The sequence below is a fragment of the Pinus tabuliformis genome, chromosome 1_1, assembly GCF_031772625.1.
Source record: "Pinus tabuliformis cultivar Carrire ecotype Pingquan chromosome 1_1, CPIR1, whole genome shotgun sequence".
Taxonomy (NCBI): domain Eukaryota; kingdom Viridiplantae; phylum Streptophyta; class Pinopsida; order Pinales; family Pinaceae; genus Pinus; species Pinus tabuliformis.
The window spans coordinates 995,876,308-995,885,501 of NC_142297.1; the positions used below are offsets into that span (position 1 = coordinate 995,876,308).

General features: G+C 36.4%; 1 pseudogene; it reads left to right on the top strand.

Moving 5' to 3' along the window:
* Positions 1-1,435: 1,435 nt before the first annotated feature.
* LOC149217938 (F-box protein At5g46170 pseudogene) lies at positions 1,436-2,470 on the top strand (annotated as a pseudogene).
* Positions 2,471-9,194: the final 6,724 nt, after the last annotated feature.

Genomic DNA, 9,194 nt, shown 5'->3' on the forward strand with positions numbered 1-9,194 from the left:
CATGAATTATAGTTTTTTTTCTATAATATGATAAATTTTGAGGAAAATAGCTTAAAAAAATCCTTTTTCAATATTTTTTTTATTTTTATTTTTAGTTTATTATTCTTAATCTGACTTATACTTTTTTTGACTTTTTCTATAACCCTTTTTTTCCCTCTATTTTCAATTTCAATTCCATCAATCATAATTTTTTTCTTGTTAATTTTTAATTTGACCTTGTTCTTTTCCCTTCACCTTTCTATAGTTTTCTTTGGGCCCAAGCAACAACTATACAAGAAAACTTCCATTTCAAGTAACATAATTAAATTAGTCCAAACAATTAGTTTTTAGAATCTTGTGAGCATTTCTTCCAAAATTCTATTGAGAAAGTTTGATTGTTATATAGTTACTAATTTTTAGGATCTCGTGAGCATTTATTTCTTAACTTTGTTGAATTTTTGTTTTATTTACTTATAGCTTTTATAATTTCTTCCTCAAGTATGTCAAGAATTCAAGAAATTGATCTTTTAAATAAGGATATCTAAAATAAATAATTTTTTTCGATCTTAAGAGGGTCAAATTTTCTTCTCTTTATTTATATAATGTATAAAAAGTTTAAAATTTTCTACATAGGTTTCATTACTTTTCTTATTTACATCATAAGGCATTTCCTTCTAAAAATAACTCCCCTCCCACCTATCCCTTTATGTGCCTTTGATTTAGGTCATTTAAGTGTTAGACGATGGAAATAGTCTCTGCCATTAGATTAAAAACTGGTACTAGTTAGTTACAATTCGTTCTAACTAGATTAGATGTGATAACGTGATAGACTAAGAGTATCATGATTCATTTCGTCGGGAATCCTAGGATAGCGCTGAGATAAATCAAGGGTTAATGGCTTCCAAACAATATCTATGAGGGGTCGTGCTCGCCCCTGCTCGCACAGGACTTCACGGGTTTTCACAGGCTTCTAGGCCACGCAAATCCAAGTTCTCAAGTTCCAAAACTTGAATGCGTTGGCAGAATCAGATCTTTTGGCATTTATAAAGTGTGTATCTCGGCCTGTGTCCTCCGAAATCGAGTATCTGGAAAATTATGCAGCAAAAATTTGTAAAGTCTGAAGAATAATTACTGCAACAGTCTCTGCAAGCCTTCTTCATGCTAGGGGCCCGGTATGGGAGGAAGAAAGGTGCCAAGAGGCCGGTCTATCTTTTCAGTAATATTCAAGGTCTAAACATTTTCCCAACCAATGAAAAAGGGAAAAAGAAGAAATAAAAATCGTTGCATTTATCTTCTTTTAATTTTTGAGGCTGTGGATTGTATCTTAGAGGTGAATCTTTCAAATAATATTCAAGATGTAAAGGTGAAAAGCAAAGAATATTTATGTTTCCGCGGGGTTTTAACCTTCAAAATCAAAGCTAGGTTTCGTTTTTTCCATTAAAGGGTGTGAGGAAGCATGTATTTGGAGTTTAGGTGCAAGCAAAATAATAACGCGAGCTTGGAGGTTCAAATGCCTATAATGGATCAATTTGATCATCTTCCCAATTTGTTAGTTATGGTGATCTTTTACAAGTTAATCGACATCAAATCCCTAGGGCGGTGCTTGGATGTTTCGAAACACTTTAACGGTTTGGTGTCGCAGGTGGAGGATGTCGTGGTGAAGGTGGATTGAGTGATCTCTGGTGAGGAGAGTGGGAGTTTGAGCGATAGGAGCAGGGGCTTTATAGGTCTTTTTGGTAAACTTGTGATCAGTAGTATAGTTAAGCCCTTACAGGCATTGCAACACATTCTCGAGATGAAGAAGGTTGTTCTTGCCGAGGTATCACATCATTCCCCTAGCGAGGCGCTGAAAAACTTCAAGGAGATTCAAAATCTTCGCATTGAGCTTCCCGGTGGAGAGCTTGGCATTGAGGATGGTGTGTTGTTGAGGTGGAGAGCCAAATTTGGTAGTACGCTTGAGAGATGCGTGATATTGGGATCCACATTGTGTTTCTATGAGAATAATTTGAGGAAAAATCCTCGTTCTACTATTCGAACAATGGATGAATCTAATGAGAGTTTGTATCATAATGGCAGTATACCAGAATCATTGTACACAGATAGCGGGTTGAAGCTGAGAGTATTTTGGACCATAAGCTCATGAATTGCAGCTTATCCAAGGCATTATTTGTTACAACAGATAATTTCTGATCATCCAATGCTTCAGAACCGCATTCTCACCGATGCATATGGATAGGGGATGCTCTGTATGGGGAAAGAACAATTGCGGGAGTTCAGGGACAAGCCACTAGCAGCCTCGGCTTCTGTGAATCGGACACAAGTTCCAGCATTGAATATGAATCTCTGGTATGCCCCATATCTTAAGCTTGTTCCAGCCTTGAATATGAATCTCTGGTATGCCCCATATCTTAAGCTTCCAAAAGGTGGTGAAATGGAGGGAGCAACCCGTGTTGCCATTAGGCCTAGCAATCGACGATTAAGAACAATGTAGTTAGAAGTCAAAAAGTATAACCTACCATATTTGATGGATTATTTTTGCATTTAAACTCCTTCATATGTTCTTACACACTTCAAGCTTTGGAAATATTGAAATGGTTAATCATTTATCCAATTTACTTTCCTTTCTTTTGGTGTAATATAAGTGATTTTGTTTTAATTTTATAATACTCTATCCTATGCAGAGAGATATCGAATTGTAAATTTGTTCCCTAGCACTTGATTTCATCCTTGCTCTCACCAATAATATCATTTTTAAGATCCCACCAAGAAACTTGGTCTGATTGTGCTCGTTGGTACGAGGATAGGTTGAGATTTGAAGATATGATATCTGGTATTTTATGGAAATTGTTTGCATTTAAGGTTTCATTGTTCAAATATAGCAAGTTCTTGAAGTCTGGTATTTTTTAACATAATTATGTTCCAAGTATATTACTTTCCGTCTTCAATGATTATGGTGTGTATTGGATCAATTTGATCATGTTGCCAATTCATTAGTTTTGGTGATCTTTAACAACCTGGGTGACACCAAAGCCCTAGGGCAGTGCACGGTTGTTTCGAAATGTTTTAACGATTTGGTGTCGCAGGTGGACGATGTCGTGGTGATGGTGGACTACGTGATCTCTGGTGAGGAGAGCGGGAGTTTGAGCGGTAGGAGCGGGGACTTTATAGGTCCTTTTGTTAAACTTGTGATTGGTAGTATAGTTAAGCCCTTACAGACATTGCAACAGATCCTCGGGATGAAGAAGGCAGTTCTGTCGAGGTTTCACTTCATTCCCCCAGTGAGGTGCTGAAAAACTTCAAGGAGATCCAAAATCTTCACATTGAGCTTCCCGATGGAGAGTTGTGTAATATTAGGATCCACATCGTATTTCTATGAGAAGAATTCAAGGGAAAATCTACGTTGTGCTATTCGAAGAATGAGGGAATCTAACAAGATTTTGGATGATAACGATAGTATACCAAAATCATTCTACACGGATGGTGGGTTGAAGTTGAGTGTAGTTTGGACCATAAGCTCGTGAATTTTAGCTTCTGCAAGGCATTTTTTGTTAAAACAGATAATTTATGATCATCCAACACTTTAGAATCTCATTCTCACCAACGCAGGTGGACGAGGGATGCTCTGGATGGGGAAAGAACAATTGTGAGAGTTCAGGGACAAGCCGCTAATGGCCTCAGCTTCTAGGAATTAGACATAGATTCCAACCTTGAATATGAAGCTCCCGTATGCCCCATATCTTGAGCTTATAGAAGGTGGTGGGATGGAGAGAGCAACCCTTATTTCCATTAGGCCTAGTGATCAACCAATTAGGAAGGATACATAAGCTTTTCTAGTAGGGGAATTTGATGAGCGATTTGTGCAACTACAAAGGAAATGGTGAAGAAGAGGACTTACCTTTTGCAAATGAATTCTTTCTAGCTGATACAGAACATACGGTTGACTAGGCTGCTCACACGTAAGTATGTTCCTTGAGCACAAATTTCTTTTGAAAAATTGATCTGCAAGCTAGGCATGCAATTGAATTCCTTATCATATTACAACCTTTAACGATTAGTCTTTTTGGAGCTTCTTATTCCAAGTATGACCAGACCTCAATTTCATTGATGCATAGATAATAGATCTTCGAGCCAAGAAAGTCCAAGCTTGTGTTCTGGGGACAATACTATGAAATTATGTTTTTCATATAAGGAAAATTTCTTCTTGTATTTGTGGTTTCTGGCTGGTCTAGTAAACTTTGCACATGATCCTTTAAAGACAATCTGAAATTTGGCATGCACGGCTAGATTCATTCTTCGGTGATGAGGATTATGTTGTAAGTGCTCAGGTCTCTCATTGTAAATTGTTAAGTTTGAAGCTTCATAATATTGTCATTGTAACCCAAAATTGATTTTAATTTAGCCACCCACATATGTAGTTAGAAGTCAGAAAGTATAAAATGCCATCTTTGATGGATTCTTTTTGCATTTAAACAATAATTTATCCAATCTACTTTCCTTGCTTTTGGTATAATTGAAGTTCTTTTGTTTGAATGTTATAATACTCCATCCTGCACAGAGAGCTATGGTATTGTAATTTTGTTCCATCACACTTGATTTCATCCTCTCTCTCACCAATACTAACATTTTTAAGATCCCAACAAGAAACTTGGTCTGATTGTGCTCGTTGGTATGATGTTAGGTTGAGATTTGAGGAGATGATATCTCGTCTTTGATGGAAATCGTTTTCATTTAAGGTTTCATTGTTCATATATAGCAAGTACTTGAAGTCTGATATTGTTTGACATAATTATGTGCTAGGTATATTACTCTCCATCTTCAATGCTTATGGTTTGTCAAAAATATAATTATTGTATCCCTTCTGTTTTATTTTTCTGCGTAATTTTAACGAGCAACATTAGAATTTCTTTTGTAAAATTTTCTTCTTAGAAATTAAAATCAAATATGCTTCTTAAAACTTTAAAGTGTGGTTTCATCCTTGTAGTAGATGTCAATTATATTTGTGGATGTGCATTTGAATACTACCATATGATGAAATCATATTATCTAAAGTGAATTTCTATGCTAAGGAAAAAAAACTATGGAAGAAGGGTATAAATGTAAAATTATATGATAGAATCATAATTTCCATATTGGTTGTAACTATCTCTTGATTGATTAGCATTTATAATGAAATTCAGAAAAATGTACAACAATCACTATATATAGTAAATGATTTTCACTCTCATCATGGAAGAGTAACAATTTAATGCTACTCTTTCTTACGCTTCCTAAGCTACTTCCTTACAAGGTTTCCTTTGCAACATCTAGTGCAATTCCTAGTTATGTACACTTTAAGAATTTGTCCATGATCTTTATTATTTGTAATGTTCAAAATTTGTTTTTCTAATAGAGAATGAAAATTGTTTATTATGTAAATTTTCTCCTTTCTTAATGGAAATTTCTTTTTTAAAGAGAGTGAAAGTTTTTATGTTCATAATGTATGTTGGATGGAATATTTAAAATTTTCACGTAAAATTTTATTTATTAATTTTTATTTTATCCATTTATAATATATGATGAAAGAAATATTTAAAATTTCTTAGGAGGGGGAGTGTCATGCCCCTACACCTGCGGTAGTCTTTCAATCGCTTATAGCGAGGTGTGGCACTACCAATCATTTTCTTTTCACCAATACTTACGATTGTAGACTACGCCTAACATTCCATAATTAATTTATTTTTCGTTACCAAGTATTATTATGTTTTCCTTTATACAAGTGAAAGCCCATAACATTCACATAAACAACATTATACAAGAGAAATGCACAACAATATAAAGGGAGGGGCAACTCCCTGCAATATGAGTCTGCCCGAATCAATATATTATACAATCTTCACTTTTACAGAGTACAAGTTAAATCTTGGGAAACCCCAAATTTACACTTAGCCAATTTTCACAACTTCGGCAAACTCGGTTGCCCAACATGTCGGCACCTCCGCATGGTCGCCGCACGACTCTCCAACCCTTCGTTCACCTCGTCGCACGATCATGTTGTTTGCCCAACTCGAGCGCGCCTCCAAGTCGCCACACACGGGCACCTCTGCTCGAGACACACCTCCATTCACAATCTCAACACTCCGCCAAGTCTCCATGCACACTTGCACGACGGGCGGGCGCTCACCCGAGTCGACCAAGAACCCATGCCAAGTTGTCGCACAAACCGGGCACCCACCAATGTTTCACCGTTGGGCACTCCATCGCATAAACCAAGCGCCACACACCCTGCACGCCTCAACCATCCATCAGGCACCACACACCCGTCCACGCCCTCACCCAATCACTGGGCTCTCCTGCCCTCACCTTCACCCACAACCGAGTCAAACACGTCTTCCTCATGCAGCCCTACCCAAGAATGGGCGCATCTCAACCTGTGGTTTCTTCTCCTTAGCCTTGCGCACTTTTAGACCTGCGCCTTACTCCTTTACATGAGAAAAGATGTGATGATCAAATGCTTTGCGATGTCCAAATGATTCAATGCATCCACCAATATATACCCTTGGCAGGGCAAGTTGGCTCACCCAGCCAACTCATCCTCCAAGCTCCACATGCCATCAACTATCAAGTCGGCTCCTCCATCAACGTAGGTCGGCCTCCATACAAGTTAACACATGCCACACACATATATATATGCTCGCCCTCCCCTTCTATCGTGTGCATAATCCATCGCACGTTCAAAAGAGAGCTCACCCATCACATAACCGCAGTCGTTCAGCCTACTCGCTTGTCCGTTCAGGCCTACCCATGCGCACACACTGTCCACCCGCGCGCCCAGGAACTGCAGGTCGTTACATCCTCCTCCACCTGAAATCGTTGTTGTCCTCGACAACATACCATCTTGGTAGCCATCCACCAAGATTAATAACAATTGTCTCATCCATGTTGTCAACTCCTCCACATACTGCAACAGTCTCTGCAACATATGTAGAACCACCATCTCCATCATTAGGGAAAATTTTAAGAACCCCCCCTAAATTTACATGTATAATAAATGGGCAAATCTCCATGGGGTATAGGAAAAATGGGAGGCAATTTTATCAATAATATGATATGTATATATAATTTTTTGGCGAATCTCTCACGAGCCATGGTGAATATTTTACTCAATTATAAAATCTTGTGTTTATTGAATACACAAATGAAATCATTGCATTTCTTTAAAATATCTTTTGAAATCAAAATTACCAAAATTACATATCGATAACCTAGTGGGTGTAGGACAAAATTCACCTATGCCATTCATAGAAAGCACGAGAAAAAACCTAATACTATATATAAAACCAAGAAAAATTCAAATTCATCACTTCTAGGGACCTCGTAACCACCCTGCCAATACACAAGTATGTTCCTGTTTGCAATTAGAAAAATTACCCAAATTACAATCTGTTTACTCCAGCATATGTTGGAAAGTTATAGAAGGATGACTAGTGCAATCAATCCATTCCTTTTAGCCCTAGATTTGTTTCAGCTTAAAAAAGAAGTATACAAATATACTTGTCCAATGTCTATGCTTTAACCATTCACCTTAAGATGTTTTTACAATATAATTTCCTAAGTCTATTTAATATCTTCATTATCATAAAAACCAACCTATATCCATCTTAACTCCACATCTACCACTCTTACGGGGATGAAATCTATTTATCCCTCTGAGCACTTGGTAGACCCAGAATTAAGATGGATCTAAGATGATAGAATTTACCCTTTAAATAGTATATGCTCACATGAATACCATGGTATTACCATGGGTCAATACCATGGGTTATCATAAACCTGGAGCTTAAAAGTTACTATTAGTAATTTATAAAATTTAATAAAATTAATAGTTGATTTTTATTTTATTTTTTATTTTAACCAAGCTAAAATGTTTAACATACATTAAATTACAACATCCATTTTTACTCTTGATCGGATCAAATATTTTTCACTCTATGCTAGTTTGCATATCACGATATTTGATACCTCTCGGGGGTTAGTAGATCCAGAGTAAAGATGGATCTATGCTGGTTTAATTCTCCCATTTAAATAGGCTACATTCTAGGTGAATACCATGGGTCAATACCATGTGCCATTTTGGTGAATACCATGGGTCAATACCATGTGCCATTTTTATTTTTATTAATACTAATATTAAGGTTAATAATGTTTTTTTGCATGGTATTAATAACAATCTAGTCCATGGTATTTGTCCAATAGTATTTTGCCCATAGGTTTCACCTAAATATAACACATTTTTTGAGTGTTCGTAAATATAAGGTGACTTATGGAGTAAATATAAAAAAAGTTTTATTTGTTTACCATACCTCTCATTTATTTATATTTTTATTGATTTACCATACCTCTTTTACAAATATGGTATTTGGCCCATAGGATTCACTTAAATAAAACCTTTTTCTTGAGCCTTCATAAATAGAACGAGGGTTATGGACTAAATATAAAAAGAGGTTTTATTTATTTACCATGCGTCTAGTTTATTTATATTTTTATTTACTTACCATACCTTTTGAGTAAGTATAAAAAGATGTTTTATTTATTTACCATACCTCCACTTTACTTATATTTTTATTTGTTTACACCCTTGCATCTATATAAGGTGACTTATGGAGTAAATATAAAAAATGTTTTATTTATTTAGTATACCTCTCATTTATTTATATTTTTATTAATTTACCATACCTCTTTTATAAATATGGTATTTGGGCCTTTGGCCCATAGGATTCACTTAAATAAAACCTATTCTTGAAAATGGGTGAATGGATTCACCTAAATAAAACCTATTCTTGAAAATGGGCGAATGGAAGGTTGTAACTCCTTATTTCAAGGGCTAAATTTACCTTTTTTACCCTTTCCCTTAATATAAGGTGGGCTATTTGAGGTGATTTGTAAAAATGTACTATGATACAAAATATTCGCCCACTAAAAATTTAAAACCCCTTAATTTCGCCAAAGGGCGAACATTCGCCCCTAAAATTTTCTATGTCCATCATGTCTCGTCTCGGCAACCATCTGTCACCAAGATCACCATACCAAGGTATACACCTCATTGGTATGTCGTACATCGGAAATCATCTCAATCCATGACCATCGATCACCCTGTCACAATCTCCACATGCTGCTCCCATCGTGGAAGGCTGACCCTTCCATCCAAGCTACATGCTTCCTGCAACCTCTCGTGTCGA